Here is a 23,380-nt window from a genome sequence, read left to right on the forward strand (position 1 = left end):
TTAAAAATAACCTAACGCTGATGTATATTTTATATATAAAATCCTACTGAATTCAAAACCCTGTTAATTTCGAAGAGCAATAACATAAGTCTTCCAATTTAATTTTTTTATTGTTTTTGGCATAAATTAGAATTTTACATTATGTCTTCCTTTCATATAAATGAGTGATTCTTCAAAAAGAATTATTTTTATAAATTGCATATAATACAGATGCTAAAGACGTCCAATAGTGTAACATAAGGTCTGCTACATAGTATTGTATGCATTGCTACTTAGTATTATTGCTACTTTTAATTACCAAAAATATTTGTTATTGGCAATCTGGAAAACGTTTTATCTGAAACGGTCTTATCATGGATTCTATATGTTGCTTGTGAACGGTATTATAAAGATTTATTTCATACTTTAAAAAACCAGTCATATTTATCATTGGTCATCGATAAAATGCTCTGTCAGAAATAGCTTTGCAAGTTACCTCAGATGAAAGGTCCACATGCTGTTTAAAGATGGTATTATATACACTTATATTTTATTTTTATTTGTGAAAATTATGTATCAGGAAGTGGCTGAAAGGATGTGCTTCCCGAAATAGTTCTGTGTCATTATTTCGGTAAAGGAGTACCGCATTCCAAATCGAGGATTCTAACTTGCTTTGATTTTATGTTCTTTTTAAGTTTCAATAATCTTAATCATTTTTAGACATTTACTTGATACCCATATTTAAAAATTAATATGGAAGCTATTTATTTCATGTTAAAACTAATAGAGCAAGATAGATATATCGAATGTGGAAATATGTTTAACAATTTTCTGAAACTGTTCGTGTTTTCCAAGGTATTCCGGTATTCCAAGGTCAGTGGTTCGATTCCCGGTGAAGGCGATTGCTCATTTTTCATCTTTCCTGCTTCCAATTAACCTAATGACTCTACAATCTTCATGATCAGAATTGTGTCATATTCTTTCTAAATAGGTGATTTTTTTATCTTTTTCTTTTTTTAGGAGTTAATCTCATGAAAATAATCCAAACAATGCATTGTAATTTTAATTTCAAAGAAACTAAGTTTAATATAAAGAAAAATATGAGAAAATATAATTTCCATATTGGGACGTGCTTTAGGCACCTCACCCTTCGATTTTAAAATTATGACAGGAAAATATAACATTTTGCAAAGTACAGATAAAACGGAAGTGCTTGATTGATCTGACAGTATAATCACAAAGCTCAGAGTCCTTTTCTCTACGGTTGCTTTTGATTCATGGCAATAGAAGACATGAGATGATAGAACGATTAAACACTATTTCATCGCCGTCACTAATTCTTTATACCGCTGTAATGCAAACAATATTTGTTTAAAATTAAACAGTTTATTTGAATGAAAATTAATTTTAGGTATACTTCTTATTATTCAAATAAGAATTTAAAGTTAAACATGTATAAGTAAATACAGAAAGAATGATTACTCTTAAAATAATATTCCTTAAAAGCACTTTTAAATAATTAAATGCTTATATTCATATATTTAAATAGCTCAAAAGTGTTAATACTAAGTTACATTTGTAGAACATGTATACCATAAAGACCAAATTTTAAAATAATTTCAGAGAATTGCATAATTCCAAACATTCTGAAAAAAAAAAAAAAAAAAAAAAATTAAACAAAAATAAAAAAAAAAAGTTTTCTTTTTACTATGCACAACCTTCGCCATTGCCAGCCAACCATTCTTCCTCTCATTTCCAAAATTAGAAAAATATGCATAATTTATTTAAATTTATCTTATTTCTTAGTGTATTTTATAAATTGTAGAAGAAAAAGCATAGAGAATATTAATAAATATCAAAACTAGAATAAACGTAGTTTTTTATATTCATAAACTAAAACTAAAAACTAAATCCTTAACAGGTAAATGAAAGGCTGACAATATTCCATCCCTGATACTATGAAATTCCAGCTAAGGCGAAATTTCCCCCTCCCCGGTTGAGAACCCTGTTTCATGATTTTATGCGAAGAAATGACAAATAGATGCCATCAGCTCCAGATATGTTTTGGCTGCAGAACAGGTTTATGGAAGGGGTAGCAAATCAGTTTATACAAATTTAAGACTCCTGATACTTTAGTAGTTTTAACTTAATACTGTAAGGTTCTGCTGTGCTTTGAATGTTAACTCCTAGAATTTTAAAGCCAGACAGTCTTTGTCTGTCTTAAAGTCTTTGTCGTACGTTGTTGAGTGTGTTATGACTTATCTCACTTGTCTGACAGTAACATCAGAACAACCCACGGAATTCATCGTAGCAAGGACAGCAAGATTGTCCCCCGATTTTGATGGCGATCACCACGGGGGAGGGAGACACGTTCGAGGGTGTCCCACTCCTCTTACCCTACCACAACCTCTCAGATGACTTTCAGCTCGCCATATATTTAGAGTGCTCCCATGCCACAAAGATACTAAACACATTTCTTCTCCGGGATTTGGACACGGGCCCTTCGGTTACCGCAGTAAGCTTCCGTAACCACTATACCGTCTGGGCGGCTTTGTCGTACATTCTAAGTTGGTTAACCAAGCTGAGAAGAGAGTTTATAATTATAACATGTTTATTAACATCTCAGCATTACGGTTACACACTATACAAAAAAAAAAAAAAAAGAAGCATAAAAGCCGCTACTTACGGAAAACGTAAAACAAATATCCAGTCAAATATCTGATGTGGACACTACATGACTTCCTTGTATGGCCTATTAAATTACATGCATTTTGTTTTTGCTCTTCATTTCAGCTTATTTTCTCAAAATTCATTAGAGATGTATTTCTCATTTAATCAATTCAATTCCCATTTCGGAGCAAACCAGAAATACATAAAAGCTCAAAACATCATTAAAGGACACTTAAAAACCTAAAAGATCAAATACAGTTAAAAAAAGTTTAAATGTTTTCACAATTAATGTTTCTACGTAGAAACAAGCAGTTTGGCCAACGAGAAAGACCAGACTTTCAGTGTTCAAAATAGGAAGCTAACTTTCGGTCCCACTGGATAAAAAAAAACACTGAAGTTGGTGCATTAAGTAAGTTCATTCACTATGCTACTAAGAGTTTCAAATGTAAATAAATGGTGTCCTGTATAGGATTAGCACCACTTTAGCATTAAATTCTTGATAATTATACAACTAATTCTTGCAAATAAACTAAACGCATAAAAATCTTATCCAAAATATAATTCAAGCAAAAAATATGCAATTTATCGACACATAAGAACAAAAACTGAGCTCACTGAGCTGGGTAACAGATTGGATTATATATCTATGCTGTCGATTGCAACCAAAACGGGAGATGCACAACTACATATTATATCAGTCACATATACAAAATTTCAATTTTTCTAAGTTTACTTGTTTTTTAGTTATGCGTGATACATACCTACGTACATATGTAAATACGTACAAGCGCAAAAAAAAATGATTTCATTTTTAATCCATTTAAAAACCCGTTTTGGAAAAAATAGTCCTTTATTTTGTCCGCATATACAAATGTTAAGCAAAAACGTCATTCATAGGTATTCGGAAGTGGTCAAAATGGATATTTTTGTTGAACTGTGATGTACGCTTTCTCGATTTACAGATTTTTTTTCCCGATTACAATACTTCCTCTACTTTGTATAAGGAAGTAAAAGGTAACACGGGCCTCAGTAAAATTTGTCTTGGGCCTAAATACTTCACAAGCGAATGTGGCTAGCGAAGCCAAAGTCGTTAAATAAATTTAGTAGAAGATTCTTGTAGTGTTATAAATCAGCGTTAACTTCCAAAGACTCATTCCAAAACTGAAAAACTCTACTGCTACATGCATTAACTAATTTGCATACTGGTGGGAGAGGAGTAATAGTATAAGTGAAATAATAAGGTAGCCTTAGTTAGCAAAATTGTGCGTTATTAGTGATAGGACCAGTTATGTATACACAGAGGTCTGACAAAAATGTCCTCAAATAGTCGCAAAGTTAGGTGACTTTGGACGATATCTTGCCAAAACTAGCGTCAAAAATTTATCGCCAAAACCATCTCCATCTTGGTGCTATCTCTCCGGTTTGGCGAGTTACTCACCTTAATGTTAAATGGACCTGCATCTGAAACCTTATTTTTTCTAACGAAGCTTCAATCTCTTCAGTCTTTTAGATGTTACATTATACAGGAGATACTAGAGTTTTACATAATTTCACTAACATTATTTGCATATATACAAAATTCGTAATAATATATCATTTTTACAACTTCCGCTACTTATAATTTGTCAGTGATAAAGTCATAATCATTTTTATTTAATTTTATACCTTCGTATTTTATTAGTATGTTGCATTTTATGTCAGATATTTAAAGAATGTAAGATGTAATAAAAATAAATTCTACTTAAAATGTAAAGGAGATTTAATGTTATGCAACTTTTAATGTTTACAAATGTTTTATTAACTGCAATAAATATATTTAAATATTTTACAACGCCAGCAAGCCAATTTAAAATAAATTATCACTGACTGTTTCATCAGAAACAATATGCTTCCTGTCACAGATGAATACTCGTATCTTAATCAATAGATCATTTTTCTAAATTCCGGTCGAGAACAAAAGTTAAGGATTCATTCCACCCTTACAATCGATGAAAACTTCGACAACAAACATTATTTAAAGAAATGTCTTCTTTTGTAGTTTCTTATCGAAACCAATTGCACAAAAGAGTCATTATTGCACTGGAGCCGCGGTTAGAGAACATGATAAATCATCTTCGTTCTTTACTGTTCAGTCATAAACTTCTCGTTATTTTGAAGAAAGAAATTTTCTGTTTGTGAAAGGATTGAATGTAAAATCATGAGAGAGTGAAAGAATATTACTGAAATCCAAGGGAACGACAAGTAGAACTTCTAATCAGTTACAGATAATGATGATAACAGAGTTTTATAAAATTTTAATGAGGCCAATCAACTGGTGGGATTAAGGAATAGCCTAATAGGAAAGCATTTTGACACTATGTTTCTTAACTATAACAAAATTATAAAAACTATTTTTCTCAAAGAAAATATATGCAAAATATTTCTTCGCGTGTAATCTGTAAGTATCTAGTTTCTTCTTCTCTCAGTCTTAAATATGAAATATCTAAACAAGAAGTCAAACAACAAAAATCAGTGTTACTTTTTAAAATTTTCACAGGACTAGTTTCGATGGTTTTACCGAACCACCATCCTCAGCTGCGAAACCACAAATGAACGAGATAGGATATAAGGATTAGATAAGATAAGAAAGCCTGGACAAGAATAAGCAAGTGGCGCCATCTCTTGATGAAACCAGAACTAAAACATAATTTCTTTAAAGGCCGAAGGCAAAGAGGGATTGGAAGTAGGATCGTTAACTAGAACAGAAAGATTTTTTTTTTGAATGTGAAATGCCTCTAGAAAGTCCAGTTCTCCAATGGAGAATGTTTTTTGAATAATTTTGGCAGCAGAAAAATTGAAAGTGGTATTTTCGGACCAACAATGTTGAGCAACAGAAGACCTCTCTGTTTCCTTTTTTCTAACATATGCCTCATGTTCTTTGACGCGAAATTTTAAGGCTCTCTTAGTTTGGCCAATGTAAATTAAACCACACTGGCAAGGAATCCTATAAATACCCCAGGAATTCATATCCGGAATGGGGTCCTTGTGTATGGTACTCGTAATTTTATTGATGGGAGAATAAACGACCCGAAAGTTAAATTTCTGCAAAATATGTGAAACTTTATAGCTAATTGATGGAAAGAAGGGAATGACAACATAATTTTTATAATCTCCTAAAAAGGAGTGTGCCTTTTAGTGTGTTGAACTGAGAATTTTTTAGCAGCTTGATTAATAATGTTGTGTGAAAAGCCCCTGTCAATAGCTATTGCTTTTAAATAATTTAGTTCTTCGTCAAGGGATAGTTTGGAGGAGCAAACTTGAAAAGCACGGAAAATATAGGAATAAAATGAAGCTAACTTTTGTTTAGTCGGATGACATGATTTAAAGTGTGGTGGAAGGCAAACCGATGAAGTTTTACGGTAAACCGAAGTACTGAAGTTGGATGTGTTACGTGTGACCAGAATGTCAAGAAACGGAAGAGAATTGGAAGTTTCAAGTTCAAAAATTAACTGAATAGCAGGATCAATGGAATTCATTGTTAAAAGAACTTTATTTAAATCATCTTTATTATCTTCAAACAGGGTAAAAGTATCGTCTACTTAGCAGAACCATACCGGGATGTTTAAAGTTTCAACCAATTTTAGTTCATAATAATGCATGTAGATATCAGCCAGGATGGGACTGAGGGGCTTCCCATGGCTAATCCCTCAGTTTGCTTGTAATATTTATTTTAGAAATCAAAATGTGTTTGTTTCAAACAGAGTTGAGTGAGAGAAATTAGCTCATCAATTTTGATGCAAGAGAAATGAAATTCCCGAAGTCTGGTTTCTAGACATCTTAATGCACTTCTGGATGAAAATTTTAAAAAATGACGCTGATTTTTGTTGTTTGACTTCTGATTTAGTATTTGTTCGGCGTGTTATCTGTCTTAATTATGGAATATCTGATTTGATCAAAAACATGATATTTCTCACGCTTGGACTATTTTCACACATATTGCAAAATTTAACATCTAGACATCTGTTAACGGACTTTGAAATTTTGTTAATTTGGTGGTATATCAACAAGTATTTTATCAAGAAGAATTTAATAATGCTTTATAAAAAGAGTTTAGTAAGGTCATCAAGTATACAAACTCCTACTTCAATTTATTTCATTCCGTTTGTTTGCCCTTGTCGTTATTCGAAAAATATACCTGCTAACCAAGTAGTATGGGAAAACAAATTATGTTAGTTGAGTGCCATTTTAGAGGAAGGTATGGTAAACAACCAACAACAATTAGTTTATGAATTAAGCAAGAAATTTAAGGAGACTGGTTGTTTATGCAAGAGGAAAAATCCTAACAAACCCACTGATCAGAATGAAGCAGTGAATTGTGGTGCTCTTGAAACTCGGTAATACGCAGCCGGAAAATGTCGACAACACGTACAATTAAGGAACTTGAAATTCCTGCATAATGAAAACTGTGTGGTTTGTTTTGCATTAAGCAAAACAGAACATAGCTGTAGCATGCTGATAACCGTAAAGTAGGATTAAATACTGCGTCACCACTTCTTTTGAGAATACATAAAAGACTGAGTTTCTTGTTTCTCAGTTTCATTGCAAGTTTAGATAATCTTAAACAATACATCGGAACAGCGCTACGCCTGTTAACATTATATCGTGATGTTATTAGGAAGAATTGTACTATGAGATTGAAACCTGTCGGTTTACAAAACGGCCACACGTAGAAAGAACATTTCAGTTTAGCTACGTAAACTTAAATATATACTCATTTAACTGCTGTACTATGAAATTTTCATTCGTAGTTATTTCAGCCGTGCTATTAAAGAACGCGATTCTGTCGAATTTTAAAAGCGTTTACTTCTTTTAAGCTAACTGTCTAGAACTGTTAGCATATCGAAAGCTTCGATATACATTTATAAACTACGTGGTGCAATAGTTGTAGACCTCTGTTTAAAATAATTACCCTTATCTATGTTTATGAAAATCGGTGTAAAATGAAAGTCAGTCATAAAAATTTAAGTTCATTGCATAATAATTCCTACCATTTTAAAGATACTGATTTTCTGCTTTGTCTAATAAACGGTAATGTGTCAAAACTTTTGTTTATCATGTGTGGTTTTAACATATAATAGAACACTGTAAAGACAGATCTGCTGAGGCAACACCAAAAAGAATTTATCGCTTCGAATATCTGGTAGTTAAAGAACACCAGACTCAAAAAATATAAAGACCTAGAATAACGTCTAACGTTCTGTCAAAACGCACTTATCTCTCTATCAAATATTGAATTCCGGAACCTATTGCTTTACGCTTAGTTGAGCAGGCACCCTGGAACGTAATAAATCATCTTGCGTTATAGTTATTGATCTAAAAAGGATTCGGGGTTTTTTTTTTCTTCTCTTTTATCGCTTAACTATCGTCACTAGGCGAATAGCAACAGGGAATAATAATACGCGCATGATCGATGATTAATTCGCAAAATAGATACAAAGTCCTTTTTTTCCCTTTACATTCTGAAGATATATCAATTTTCTTTTTTCAAAGGTTACTTGCTTTGCTTCTACAAGATTAATTATTGATAAAAAATGCGTGCAAGTTATGGTTCCTGTGATAGTTTTAAGATCATATTCTTTGCGAGAAGGCGCAGATGGTGAAAGTATTGATGATGATTTATGTGGCATATGCTGAAGTGTCATTATTTTTGAACTGAGTGTCTACTTAAAGGCTGGCCAGGGTAGCATCCTGTGGTTTAAAATTTACATTCTCCGCTGAAGAAGGCAGTTGTGATAGCGAAGGATATTTTAAACTTTCTTCTCATTTAACATATTTTTTCTCCTTTTTAGAGATATTTTATTTTTATTTTGTACTATCATTTAAATTAAGCATACATATTTAGTGTTTCAAATTTTATATGCAGAAATACTTAGCAATTACGTACAGTAAGAAATACAGTAAAAAATATGCTAAATAAATCGGAAATAATTTCTGTTCAAACATTATTTTTAGTTTCTACTTTCACATAACAAATATATTCTATACTATTCTCGTTTTCGATGTTGATCTTTTGTATGTAGATTTGTACGGTTTATATTTATTTTAACTAACATTTATTTTAAGTTTAAACTATCTTTCCTGTCAAGCCTTACTTTCCCCTGGAATTGCCAATGCCAGAGTATGTAAATTTTAGTAGAACGCGCAAGGATTCAAATTGTCAGCGAAAGTAATCTGAGTTAAATAGAAGGGAAACGAGTTCGAAAGTGTGCTTTCTTGCTTCACGAGCGTGGAGGTGGCTAGTTAGAAATTGAAGAACCACGTGTTTCGGCCTGTGTGCTTGCCTCGGCAGATTGTTAATCTTTCAACGTAATATTCAGAAGTCTGCTGAATTATCAGCGATATTTTAGAACGCGGTGAGGTTAGTTACGTTTAGAGAGCCTCGTAGTTAGTCACTTGTTACTATTCTTTTTTTTTAGTTTCTTATTTTTATTTTACCGCCGGATCGGCGTAGTTTGTGAGCGTCAAGAGCACGCATTTGTAATTTCTAGAGTTGAATAAAAGATCTCAAGATTTTGTCTACTTTCCAGTTCTTAGCAGTCACCACTATTGTTGCGTGCAGGTTGGAAGCGCGCAACGTTACAGATTTAAGATTAAAATTCCTTCTGTAAATGGATTTCACTAAGCATCATAATTTTTATCTCTTACCTTGAGAAGTCGAGAAATATTAAAATAGGACTGCGTTACACTTGGAAGAAAGACACGCCCTAATGAAAATAAATACCAGTAAAAATGCAGCCTTACGTTAAACTTTTACTCCAATATTAAGATATGTTTTGTGTGATTTTGAAATTTTTGAATTGTGTTGGGTTTTTCTTAAAAAGAGTGAAATTATCTAAAAATGAAAACCTATGCCTGGTTTTTACTATTCGCGTCTGTTTGAGTGTTTCAAAAACACCAGTTAACTTTCAAAATGAATAAAGAAAACCGTGTTTACTATTGCCTCCGTACTTTTATTATGAGGATAAAATAATATTTTTAAAACGTTTAAGAAAATATTAAATTCCGTGGGTTCATTTTATTCACTTAAGAATAGACATCCTTCAAGTTTAGGTTCTAAATATTAAAAGGTGTGATACGCATACTTGTTAAAGAACTTAGTTAAAAGAAATTTTTATTTTCAACAAAGTTATTTTACTTAGTCGATATGAATTTTAATAACTAGATAATGCAATAGAACTGCAGTTTAGAGAAATCATCATACTGTAACGGGTTTGTTTATAAACCTGTTACAGTTCCTTTAGACATTTTATGTACATCAGAATACGTATTGGATTTAAAGAACATTCACTGTGAATTCTCATAAAGATGTAAAATTTTTCTAAAATTAAACAGAACTAAAGAAGGAAACATGGCAAAGAAATAAATTATAAGGAAAAATAAGGGATGACATTCAAGGGCGCTGGACATTCTTTAAAAATATTGTAAAAATTAAAAAAACATACGTTCAGTGTGTAAGAAGGCTGTAGCAAATTTCAAATTATAAACTTGTCACGACTGCCTGTGAACATAAAGTCGGATAAAAGTGTTACCTCTTAATGTAATATATCCTATTTGCTATACTGATTTGCTTATCTGTAATCCACTTTTCTCCAAGAATGGAAGCAGATTCTCAGCAGCGAAATGTTGTTTGCAAATTTTAATTGGGATGCAAGAAATTTCATGTCCTAACTCTCCGGGTTTCAAATTTTAGTTCTGGCCCAGTGGCGCAGTGGCTAGCGCATAGCGTTGCAGCACCACAGGTCCGGGGTCCGAACCACGGGTTGGACAAGGTCAACTCAGCCTTTCATCCCTTGATTTTCATCCCTTGGTTCGGTAAAATGAGTACCACGTTCACATGGGGACTAAACACTTGGGGTTCTGGCTTACGATCCCGGGGGACCACGGTCAGGAAAGCAGATTTGGGGCACTGCAGGTCTTGGCCCATTAGGGCTGTTTGCGCCACTGAGTTTAGTTTTAGTTTTTTAGTTAAAATTCTAGGTTACCGTTTTGCTTCCTATCCTAGTTTTTTCTATTTTTCCTACTTATATTTAATAAATATATATCAAATTTAAAATAATAAAAATAAGTATAATAAAAATAACTCATGTGTATATTTATTAATATATTTAATAAATATATCTATATTTAATATATCCTCGTGTTTTGTGAAGTAGTGAAATACAAGATACGTAGCGTATTAATTTCTAATAAAACTTTATATAACAACACAAGTATTAAAAAAATACCAGTGTCATCATTACACGATACATACTATGGTGGGGTGTATTTAATTATGGCAAAGCACAATAGGGCTATCTGCCTAAGGGGAGGGATGCCTTCGTGGAGGACTTTCGAAGGGCAACTGGCTCGTATACACGTTACACATGGGAAAAACCACAAAAACACCCATGCAGCCAGCTCGTTCGCGGGATTCGATCCTCGGACCGAACTACCAGTGTTCAGCGACTTTACCGCTCGGTCGCTGGTGAGCCGATACATATTATGATATATATAGAACATCACTTGAGTAACTACATTCATTATTTGGTTAAAAGGATTTTGTGTTTTCGACATTCAGCAGCCTTAAATCAGCAATTCTTTAATATTATTTTTAATGTTTAATGATAGTTTTATCAAATCATGAGCAGTTTGTATAATAAATGCAAAAGAAGCATACCAGTTTATTACCTGCTCGATTCACGTTTTCTGTTATCACTCAGTAACATTAATAATTGTTTGGCATCGCATCAGAATTACTGGAAATATATTTCCTATTCCCCCTTTTAGAAACAATATACATTCTGACAGCTTACAGCTGGTAACATAATTTGACTGCGTCACAGATGGCTATCTGCCTAAGGGAAGATATAAATTTGTGGAGAACATGTTAAGGGAAAATGTTTCGTACCTATACTTCACCACGGAGAAATAACGAAAACACTGATGCAGATAGCCCGTTCGGTTTAAGCTTGTGTCGAACTAACAGTGTTCAACGATGCTTAATGCTAGAGAAATATTAATACATATGTCTCTCTCTTGCCTACGGCACATTTGCTGTACATATTTTATTGGTTGCCTAAGGATCTCTACGGGGTAAGCATTTCAAAGTGAATTGAAATGCTTGCCTTACTTTTGACTATTACTGTTGGGTACTTGCTTTTTAATATTAGCGCAATTAATTATGTTTGAATTCAGTATCTTCTCATAAATAAGGTCATCCATCATTACTAAAAAATAAACATAGGGAATAAATGTATCAATCTAGCTACATATTTCGTATGTAAATAATGAAAGTTGCGACTCAAAACGAATTACAATATACTATTTCAAACAGCAGGGAAGACACAGCGTTTTAATCAAAGTAATGGCTACCTTCTAGTTACCCATTCGATAGAAATTTGTTGAATTCACTGGACATTTAGCTGTTCTATAAATAAGAATATTACCAGGAGCAGCGGTTCTCAACCTTTTGACTAACACGTACCATCTAAACAAAAATTGAAAACCTTTAGTACCATCACTATAAAGTATTACTGCCACCTTGAACAAAGCTCAGATCGCATAAATTTACGAGTGTTAGAGAAAAAACTCAATCAGGATGTTGGAGTTTTAATTTTTGAATTTAATAGTTAAAAATACTTTGCTTCTTTGCGTACCACCTATTTTGCTCTTCAATACCACCAGTGAAACGCGTACCACAAGTTGAGAACTCCTGGCTAGAGTAAACCAAGAGATCAGAAGGGGAAATACAAACATTCTTGCCTTATCTGGGATTAGAATCAGACCCAACACATAGTATTTGCTAAATACTATTTTTTCTCGGGCGACGTTAATAATAATCATAAACTCGATTTATCTATATTCGCCGGTATTCAAAATTAAAAAGAACTTATGTAATTTAAAACGTACTTCCATTTGTTTCTACATGTAAAATATTTGTTTTTGAATATTGAATATTTGTTTTTGAAGATTACACTGAAAATCGTTCCTTTAGTTTTCAAAACTGCGCTCTTACACTATATGTTTTTAGTCACAAGAAAATTTAATTTTCCTTGTTGTAGGAAAATGCACTTAACGCTTTCTTTCGCACCTTACCTTTCTTTTATTCATATTACTATCCTTCCACATAGCTAAATTCATGCGAAGAACAAAACATCTGTCGATAAATACAAGACACTATTGATTTAAATTAATTAATTTAACACAAAATAATGTAGATTTCCTTATTCGATATTTGACTGTGTTTACATTTTTTTAAATTACTCTCAACTAAAAGGATTAGTTTTCGTCGTATATTTTTAAAAATAAAAGCTATCAGAAAGCTTACATGATGTTTTAATGCTGGAAGAGTTCCCTTCCCATCAGAAATTTTCATTAAATACGTTTCCTTTCTATTTAAAAATGTTTTTTAATATCGCATTTTTTGAGATACAGAAGGTTTCTAACTCATTCACTTTACTATTCGTTTACTTTCATTTTCCTTTGAAAAAAACAACCCTGGCACATTTATTTTTTCACTTAGTTTTAATCTAACAACACTAGAAATAAAGGCGTATAATATCGGCTACTAGCATATGCTTATAAAATATATAGCTCAACACACGACGTCGAAACATTTGAAGGAATGAGACTCCCAAAGAAGCAGATAAACTTTCTATTAAATTTGCATATTTAAACACCTTTTTTTAAGCTTCTAAATTATTTGGATATATCGATAATTTTTAAGCCAAAAATTGCATACATTGTGGATTATCTAAAATTTTTTTATAACGTTTATTCTGTCAATGAGGCATTTCCAAAGATTTGTTTAGTCTGACTGGATAATATCGTGTTTCGAAAGGCATAACCATACTGCCGAAACTTGAATTTCAAAAATAACACCTCATAGTTACTAATTTTATAGAGGACAATTCAGAATCTGCAAGGCAATCAGATTTTGCAAAATTTTCGCAGCCTTCTATCTTTGCTAAAAATTAGCGAAAACCCACATGATAGAGAATATACTACCTATCAAAGAGAATGCGTTACGTTCATATCAAAGAGAAAAAATTATAAACATGTAATAAAAATGGGTAATTTGTAACTAACCTGCAAAAGTTTTGGCATTTTCCTGGCCGGACTAAACTGGGTGAAATGACAATGTTTAGCTTATCTAGCTAGCAATTGGTAGATCAGTAATTCGGATTTTCACAGGATTACTGATGATTTTTCGTGCTTTCGCGTTCGGTAACCTAACAGTCTCTGCAGTGGTTCTTGAACTAAACGGTGGACAAAGAAATTCCATCATACTTAGATATATATACGACTGGGTTTCGTGTTTCTTCCTACCTGGCCTTTCATTGGAGTAGAATGTAAGAAATCGTCGCATTTCCCCGCTCAATTTATAAGAGATTAACAAGTCCAACTGGTTTGAGATACCTGCTGTTCGAATCACAGTGAAGACATTCTCAATTTTTCTTGTTTCTTGTCCCAAAATTTCTATCAGTCATGACCACTATACGATATATTTCTTAAATTAAAATTTTAGCACAACTTGAATTTCGTAAACGATATGCTAAAACCCGAACCTGTCAAACAGCTCTTTGCGTTTAAAAGGGAAACATAAAGGCGCTCAAAAACTTATTTCGTGCTTAGTTTTCATGAAACAAAATTCGAGATCTGAATCAATCATTCTGATATGCTCATATATCACAGAATACATGAATATATAGAACATATATAGATATATCATAGATTACGCTTCTCTTTCTTTCAGAATCATGAAAATTTTAAATATAGATGGTGAAAGCATAAGTACTGAAATGTATAGTTTTGTGTTTTTTGCATGGTGACGATGATGTGTAAACCAGTCGTCGTATTTAACCAGTGCGCCACTGTGTGGCTTCCAGTTTTCGTTTAAGTCGATGACGCTCTCCTTTATTTTTTTGCATATTTTCTCATATTTTCTTTTCACTTTTCAAAATATAGGAAAAGAATCATACAGCTACATACAGCAAAGGGCAAATTTAAAAGAAAAAAGTGCTTTTTAATATTATGGAGTTTAGAAGAAATTCAGTAATAATCGAATATTTTAGTTCAGAATTTGATGCGGGATTATTTTATATTTTTTGCTAAAATTATAATAAATATAATTCTGTTAAATAAGTTGAAATATGAAAAGTAATCCAGCAACTTCGATGAGTATAAAATTACGCGAAGAAAATCATATTTCGCTTATTATTCGTCATTCTCAGAAAATTTTGACAGTCGCAAAATCCCAGAATATGCCTTAAAATTCACAAAGCTAATCGTAGAAATTCGAGCTCCAGTAAAATTTCTGTTATTCGTAATTCAATTATTCTGATCAATATTTTAAGAGCGTTTCTACTCATTTTCTTAAAATAGAATTATAACTCACAAAACTCAAAACCTTATACTTTCGCAATATTTCTAAATAGTCTGCATTCTAAACTGCTGCGTAGGAGCACACTGTATCAATAGTTTTAATTATAGAATCTAGTTATAAAAAATGGCGAAACTGGAGTAAAAGTGATATTTATCAACACTTTAGAGATTTTGATTTTGGACTACAGCTCTCAGAAGTAATTAATTTTAATTATTTATTAAAACATTAACGTTTATTATAAACAAATATCAAGTATATAAGAAAAATATTTCTGGAGTATGCATGAGTTATCAAATACATCCGTTGTCAGAGAAGGTCCTGGGCAAATGTATTAACAATTAGAAAATTCCATTTATCAAGTAATGATCCTAGCTGCTATCAGATTAGTCCCCTTGGCTATCCATACACAATTGCGATGTTTCCGGAGGTCCTGTAAGCAAACAGGGAAATCTTCAACTGCGATGCTTGCAAGATCATTTGTCACAGCCCGTTGAATGTCTGCAATATGAAGCTTTGCTTTCAGTCACCTTCTTGTATTAATTACCTTACACGCTGCACGTTTGCATCGGTATGTGAGATAGACGGCCGACCAGCTCTGCGATCGTCTTGCACTGAATCTCTGCTTTATGAAACGTTGAAAATTGAACCAATTGAAAACACGACTTCTTGAATGTGCCTCGCCTATATGTTTGCTTAGTCATGTTCCACTTTTCACTAGGGATTATTCCGAGTTTTACGCAGACTTAATGCTCATTCTTTGAATGGTGAAGAATCATCACACAAAACAAAGCAAAATATGCACCAACGTCAGGCGCCATTGTAGAATTATTAGATTATTTTGAAGCAGGAAACACGAAAAATGAGCAATGCCTTCAACGGGACTAGAACCTGCACCTCTCGAATACACGCCGAGTGTGCTACCGCTGCACCACAAAGGCATGCAGAAAGGAGGGAGAAAACACCTCATTTACTCCCCTTTTTAAAAAGTGACTGGGCATTAGGCCACCCAATCTCCAAATTCTAGTAGTAAAGAATCATCATCCACCAAACGTTTAGCTCCGGCCTAGAGTTATTAGTTCTTGTTAAATCAAGATTGCATGAAAAATAAGCAAACTCTTCTTTTTTCAAAAAGCGACTGGTGATCAGGGGTCCCAGTCGCCATATCCTGGTGGTGAAGAATCATCATCCACCAACATTTCAGTTAGGGCGTAGAGTTATTAGGTTCTTTTTGAAGCAGGATTGTATGGAAAATAAGCATTGTCTTCACCGTGACTAGAACCTGGATCTCTCGAATACGCGCCGAGTGTTCTATTGTTACACCACGAAAGCATACAGAAAGGAGGGAGATATTATCTTATATACTAGAAAAATATATCATCAGCACCACGCTGAAACATCTATATGCATATTTTGCTTTGTTTTGTGTGTATGATTTTTCCAGTTTACGTATCGATATTTTGCACCATGCTGTAAGAGACAAATATTTGTTTTATAACATGAATACATGAGAAATTCTGTATAGATGTCAATTCCGTCAGTATATTTTTAGTTGAGCGTTTCTCCATTTGTGTAAACTACTGTTGTGAATGATGACATGAGAGCATTCAAATAACATCTATAGATATCTAGTGCAGATATATTTAATTTTGAAAAAGAGAAACAAATGAAAAATCTCTTTTAAAGAACTCCGACGTAATTTGAATGGGAATTTTAAATTAAGATATAAATTCCTATTTTATACGAATTTTAGAAGAATTTGTTTTAAATCATATAATTTAATTTCATTTAATAAAATTTTGTCTAAATCGCTTGTGCATACCTTTTTGTCCCAATCATTTGAATGTGAAAATAATTGCAATCGAATTTAACTTGTGGGAATGTGAACGGCGAGTAAATTTAATGAGATTTTGAACATTTTTCTTACATTTTCAGGAAAGGAAATCTTATTTATTTTTATCATGAGTACTAAACAGTGTTTGAATCGAAGCACTAGCAAAAGGAGGAATGTTAGAAGAGTCGGCTCTTACTCGTTTTAAAATGCGGAAGTTTCTGATCCCGGAAGTGAGTAATTTCCGGTAACAGGAAAGCGACATCTTTTTGTAAATTTTCCGGATCAGATACGAACTTTAATATACTTCGCATCATGAATACAGAACACTGATGCGATAAATAAGGTTTTTCTTTTCTTAACCTTTTTACAAATAAGAATATTCTATAAAATATTGCCTTTTTACAGTGATTTAAACTCATGAGTTACATTTAATTGTTAAAAACACGAACATTATAGGAATTAAATATTCACAGCATTAAATCTGTGTTCAGGTTTTGCAATTTAAATCCCGTTAAGAAACAAGCTATGATTTTATTCTGTTTAAATCAAAAAACAGTGTATAAAAAATTGCTTCTAAAAACAATGATGCTAGGCAGTTTCTCATAATTTATAGTGTAACGTTTATATTATATTGATAGCAATAGATAGCTAAATATTTGCATGACAATATATGAAAAAATCTGATGTCGTCACCACATGCATTCCTGTTACGGCCTATTAAGTTTTATACATTATTTGCTGTGTTTCTTTAAAATTTTTCTCATTTAATTAATTCAGTTCTCGCTTCGCGGCAAGGCAATCGGCAAGAAGACACTGAGGGTGCAATAACTGACTAAATTCACTATTCTTCTAAGTTTCAAATGTAAACAAATGGCTGCTCCATTAAGCGTAGCCGCAATTAAACAACTTTTTAAACTGTTGTTTACAACTGCATGCAACTATAATAATTGCATGCAAATTAACTAAAGGCATAAAAACCTTAACCAGAACATAAAAATAACATAGAAAAATCTTTTTTAAAGTAACATAGTGCAGAATTTACCAACATCAAAGAAAAAACTGATCTTAACACGCCGAGTAACATAGTAGGTATACATTTTTGGTGCGACCGATTGCAACCAATAAAGGAGTGCACAACTACGTGTTATAACAATCCGATACACAAAATTTACACGATCAAAGTCTACTCGTTTTTGAACATACATATGAACGTACGTAAGTACGTTCGCACAGACGTCATGTAAAAAATCTCTTTTGAATCCATTTTTAATCTATCATTTATTCCGTTTGGGGTAAACTGTATTGCTTGTATAATTCAGCTTAGTTAATGAGCATTAAGCCTAACTTAGATACGTTAAGCCTATAAGAAGCTCATAATTATTGATTTAACTAAACATAATTGTACTGATTTAACTAAATGAGCTGTGGCTTTGAGCTTAGCACTTAAAGTGTCATATGAAGTCGTAGAACTTTTACTGCATTCACCGTCGTGACTGTAGCTCCGATAAAACGCTGAACAGAATTCCAAAGCAGCTGCTGTCTGCGGTAAATTACTTATTTTTCTAGTAATTAAATTCAACTCCTTCATTTATTTGTTTATAAAGATTATACATTTAAAATAAACGTATGTTTTAATTTTCTAAAAACAAAATCAAAATATTCATTAAAAAATATAAAGTAATTTTTACTTATATAAATTTCTATATCAACTACTGATATGACGCTGCAAATTTAAATAAAGTATATTAAGCCTATGAGAAGCCCACAATTTCTGTTGCTTTAATTATTATTGGATACATATTTATAAAACCATATTTATAAAAATGTGTATGTCGATTCACATATCGTTCGCATCCTTCTTAAATTGAAGAATCCTTTAAAAATATTCACTGTATTATATTAGCTTTCACAAAATAAAATAAGAGAAAAACTCTATATTTTTTAGAAATGTAAAAAAAAACAACAACTTCAGAATACAGTTTTGAACTACAAAAGGGTGTTCATTAATAAAAATGAAAAAAAAAAAAATATATATATATATATAATGCTAACAAAATTTTTTAAACGCAGTGTATCAAAAATAACTTTTAAAAATTATTCTATACCGTTACACAACATATGGCGTTAGAAACATCTTTTATTAATTAGGGCAAAGCTGTACATTGTCATAAAAATTACCAGTTGTGTATATATGAATTTTGTAAATTAAATACATTTTTAATTATATCAGTTAAATCCATATTTATATAGGTGATATAAATATTTAAATTACTAAGAATATTTAATTTCAGTGGCCCAATTAATAACAGATCGTTTAAATTGAAAGACAAATTAAGGATCGTATGCTATGCCAAATGCCAGCCCAGTAAGAGTTAGCTACTTGCTACGGCGAGATGATGACAAATAAAGGTCTTTAGTTTTAGGCAATAGCAAAACTAAAAGGCAAAATATTGCCTTTAAATCGCTCAATTTGTTAATCAATAATTTTGACTAAATGACAGCTGCGGGGCGCCATAAAGTAATCGAGTAATTAAGACTGTTATCTCGACCAGTATTCGATAATGGGACGTCTGCGCGGACAGATATTCAAGTAACCTAAACTAATTTAATGATTGTTTTGTCGAATGGCAGCAGTGTGAATCCCGTATGCATGAGAGCACGTGGGAAACAAAAATCATATACAGGGTGTTCCTTAAACGTTGCGACAAACTTCTGGGGGAGGTAGGGCACATCATAAGGATTACGAATTGTATGCTCGGAAATAGCAGGGGTAGAAGATGGGAAAGGAAACAGGAGAGTGATTAATTTGAAACATTTATTGGACGTGAATACAAATGGTACACGACAGCTTGAATGTTACATCAGACGCCAAACATGCCTGGACATCGACGGACCATTGATTGCTAGACATGTTCAAACACACCGGGAGTTTCTTTGATTGTAGCAGCTGGGCAGACGATTCTTGCCACGAGATCCATTTTATACACAACAGGATCATGATACAAGACAATTCTGATGGCTTCCCGCAAAACAAAATCAAGGCTTGATAAACGCGGTGAGTGTGAGGGCCAACAAACCGATCCACCACCGACCAATCCATTGGTGCGGGAATGGTCTGTTCAAATGACTACGATCATCCAGTCCCGAAAGAGCAGGTGCCCCATCATGTTGGAACTAGATGTTTTGCCTCACATTTGGTGGAACATCGTCAAGCAAGCCAAGAAAAATCTGTTCCAGAAAGATCAGAAATTCGCGCCATTCAACCTGGAAGATAAAAGGTACGGCCCAACTAAGCAGTCGCTGACCAAACGCGCCCACACATTAACTTTGAAGAATTGCTGCACCACGTGGTGCCGTACACCGTGAGTGGTTTCTTGAGCATACACATGCTGATTGTGGTGATTGAATATCCGTATTGAATGTGGCTTCATCCGTGAACAACACATAAGCTGGGTAATTAACCTCACGGGCACTTTCTTGCAGAAACCAATGGGCGAAACGCACACCTTCAGGATGGTCATCGGGGAACAGTAATTGAACCCTTTGGAGACGGAAGGCGTGGAAGGATTTGGCGTTCAAGACACATTGGACACTGGTACGAGACATTCTTAATTTAGAAGCGATGGCACGTATGCTGGTCTTTGGAATTCTCTCCACCGTATCCAACACATTTTCTTCGCTAACGACCGAGCGAGTCGATCATGGCCTGCCGTCACCTGTTCTGCAACTTCTTAATGACCCGTAGTCGCACAAATTTTAATGCAGACGTGCAGACAAACTGTGGTGTGGTTGATGTCTGTCGGGGAAGCGTTCTCGAGAAATGCGAGCAGCGGCTCGCCCATTATCCTCAGCTGTTCCATACACTAAGTGCATGTCTGCAAGTTCTCCGTTCGTATAGCATTCCTTGCTCTTCGTATGGTGCCTACCGTTCGAATGAGGCAATCCTCACTTTCCACTAGCAATTTCCTGTACAGCACCTTCTGGCGGCTTATAGTGACGTTTCTGGGCATGGGTTCCTATGCAATTCTTAATTTTTATGATGTGCCCTACCTCCACCAGAAGTTTGTCGCAACATTTACGGGACACCTTGTATTTCGTCCTGTAACAACAACAATAACAGTCGTAACAAACACTCCTCTTACACTCTTTCTAATTTTTTATCCAACATTTTTGGCAAACAGGTTATTATATGTTATATGGAACTTATATAGCCTTTTTGAGGTGTAAGAAATAAATAAATTAATAGAAAAGTAATTATAACTTGCCGAGTAAGAACTCAAGCCATCTATATAATAAAAATTTTAGAGAACTCTGACTGATATATGTTATCCTGTATTGTTATAAACATTCAGATACGTCTTATTTAATCTCATATTCTGCGCAGCAAACAAACCGTTTAATTTACTTTATGACAAAGCACAATAACCTAAAAACAAAGTTTTAATTTATCGAATCTTTTCTAAAAGCGACGTTTTATCCCCTTTATCAATTTCCAGCCCCATTTTCGAACATGATGTGATTAATGAAGCTCAGGATTTTGGGAATTTCCGTCACGCAGTACCTCAGAGAGATAAAAATTCTTCAAAGTTGGACCCTGACATGTTTTCGCAAAAAGAAAAACTAAAGGCTTGAGAGCGAAATGAGAGATGCTTTTTAATGAGGAATTATCCTATTCTTATTTATAAGGGACAGAAACAGAAGTAAGTTTTTTTCTTCTTTACTTGAATCGACTTCTACTTTAATTATTTGAAGAAAGCTGCGTCATAATTTGTCTCTGAGTAAAGCAAAGGTATTAACCCTTCAAACTAATATGAATTTTATTTGAAAGATGAGCTACATGAAAATCAAGTGTTTAAATTTATGCATATGATGAAAGCTAGTTGAAATATGATAAATGAAATTGAACATATTTTTCTTTTCTTTGATGCTTTTTTTAATCACATACATTTATTATTTTTTAAATTGTTGCTCTAATTAATATTATTTTGTAAAATATTCCGTTATTTTTTTAATTTAAAAAGGCCAAAATAAGGTTAATTTCTTTATTTAAATCATTTTAAAAACTGAAAGTATATGTCTACGACCATTGGTTATGGACATACTACAAGCGGTCGTACCAGATACATTTTACAGGATAAACGCAATGAAACACTAGTTATTTAACTATGCAAAATTCGAGAACTGCGAATCTGACATAGTAAGTCTTAGTAATTTATAAACCAGAGCATAACATAGCTAAAACCTTAACTCTAAGCTAATTAATAATCGAAAGACTAAGTCTGTGAATGCATATAATTAAGTACTTTGGGTTAACAATCCACAAGAAATTCTCTTGGATTCCTTATCTACAAAATATTAAACTTCGTAAAACATCAATAGCTAACTACCCACGACGCATGCATGTATATAACTGGGGCTTAAATTCCTATATAACATGGATTTTTCTAAAAATAGTTATATCATATATTGTAAATTACGGCATCGGAATTTGGGCACAACCAAAGAAAGTGAGAAAGAATTAATATTTCAATTTAATTCAAAGACCTTTTACTCTTTACATTACACGAATGTAAGGGTTAACTTCAAATATAGCTCTTGATATTTTAACTGGTACTATTCCCCTGTCACTTCGTGCAGAAATGGAAAGCACCTATACGAAAGTGCTTCAACTTAACCAAATTGCAGAATTTAACAACCAGACCTGTCTGCCATCCAACTATTAAAGGAAAATAATCCCAATCTTATTCATCCGGCGCTTCGCTCCAGCAAAATAAAATTCTGTATGTTTGACGAAATTCAAGTAATTCACAGGGAACTCCTGATCATGATACTTTCCCATGATACTTGACTGAGGATAATCACATAAAATTTCCACAAACTGATCTACTAGCATTCCAAAGGTTTTTAATTAATGATAAATATCAGTATCAGTTGCAAAATTTATACAACGACTCTCTTCCTTCGGTCTTTGTCAAATATACGTTCTCATGCGGCTTTGTGAATTTCAAACTGTATTGAAACTGTATCGTAATCTCTTTATATTCTAAATCTTTTAATACATACTGGATGCGGAGTGTACCGTGAGATAGCACAATGTAATATAATAGGTAAAGTCTAGATTCTTTGGAAAGCTTCAGTTGCTAATTTCCTTAATCTCTTTTTGTAAACTCTTGTAAAGTTTGCAGATTGTTTTATAGTTAATATGGGAAAGTACTAGCAGTTGACCCATGCAATATCACTAGTGTTCCCCATACTTTTGCCTGTACACTGCGAAAAAAAAGGGAGAAGACAGTTTTATATCTCCCGTTCTACTGGGTCGATTGACTAAATTTAAATTGCGTTTTTCGCGTCTCGCGACTTAAGATATATATAAGATTTATATATAGCGTTGTTCTAATATAGTTATTCTGACACAAAATCGGACCTTTTCTGAAATGACATGCCAAGTGTTTTCCATATTTCGATTTTGCGACTCAAATTATTCTTAAATATTAAAT

The 23,380-nt window shown here is 33.1% G+C and overlaps 1 protein-coding gene across 1 annotated transcript in view; it reads left to right on the plus strand.

Moving 5' to 3' along the window:
* The window catches only part of LOC118187479 (acetylcholine receptor subunit alpha-like 1), a 433,281-nt gene that overhangs the window by 123,922 nt on the left and 285,979 nt on the right, over nucleotides 1-23,380 (plus strand). The gene's annotated exons all lie outside the window — the stretch shown is intronic.

This window comes from Stegodyphus dumicola, chromosome 4 (genome assembly GCF_044657685.1).
Source record: "Stegodyphus dumicola isolate Sdum_Otavi_A_Nest chromosome 4, ASM4465768v1".
In the NCBI taxonomy this organism is placed as follows: domain Eukaryota; kingdom Metazoa; phylum Arthropoda; class Arachnida; order Araneae; family Eresidae; genus Stegodyphus; species Stegodyphus dumicola.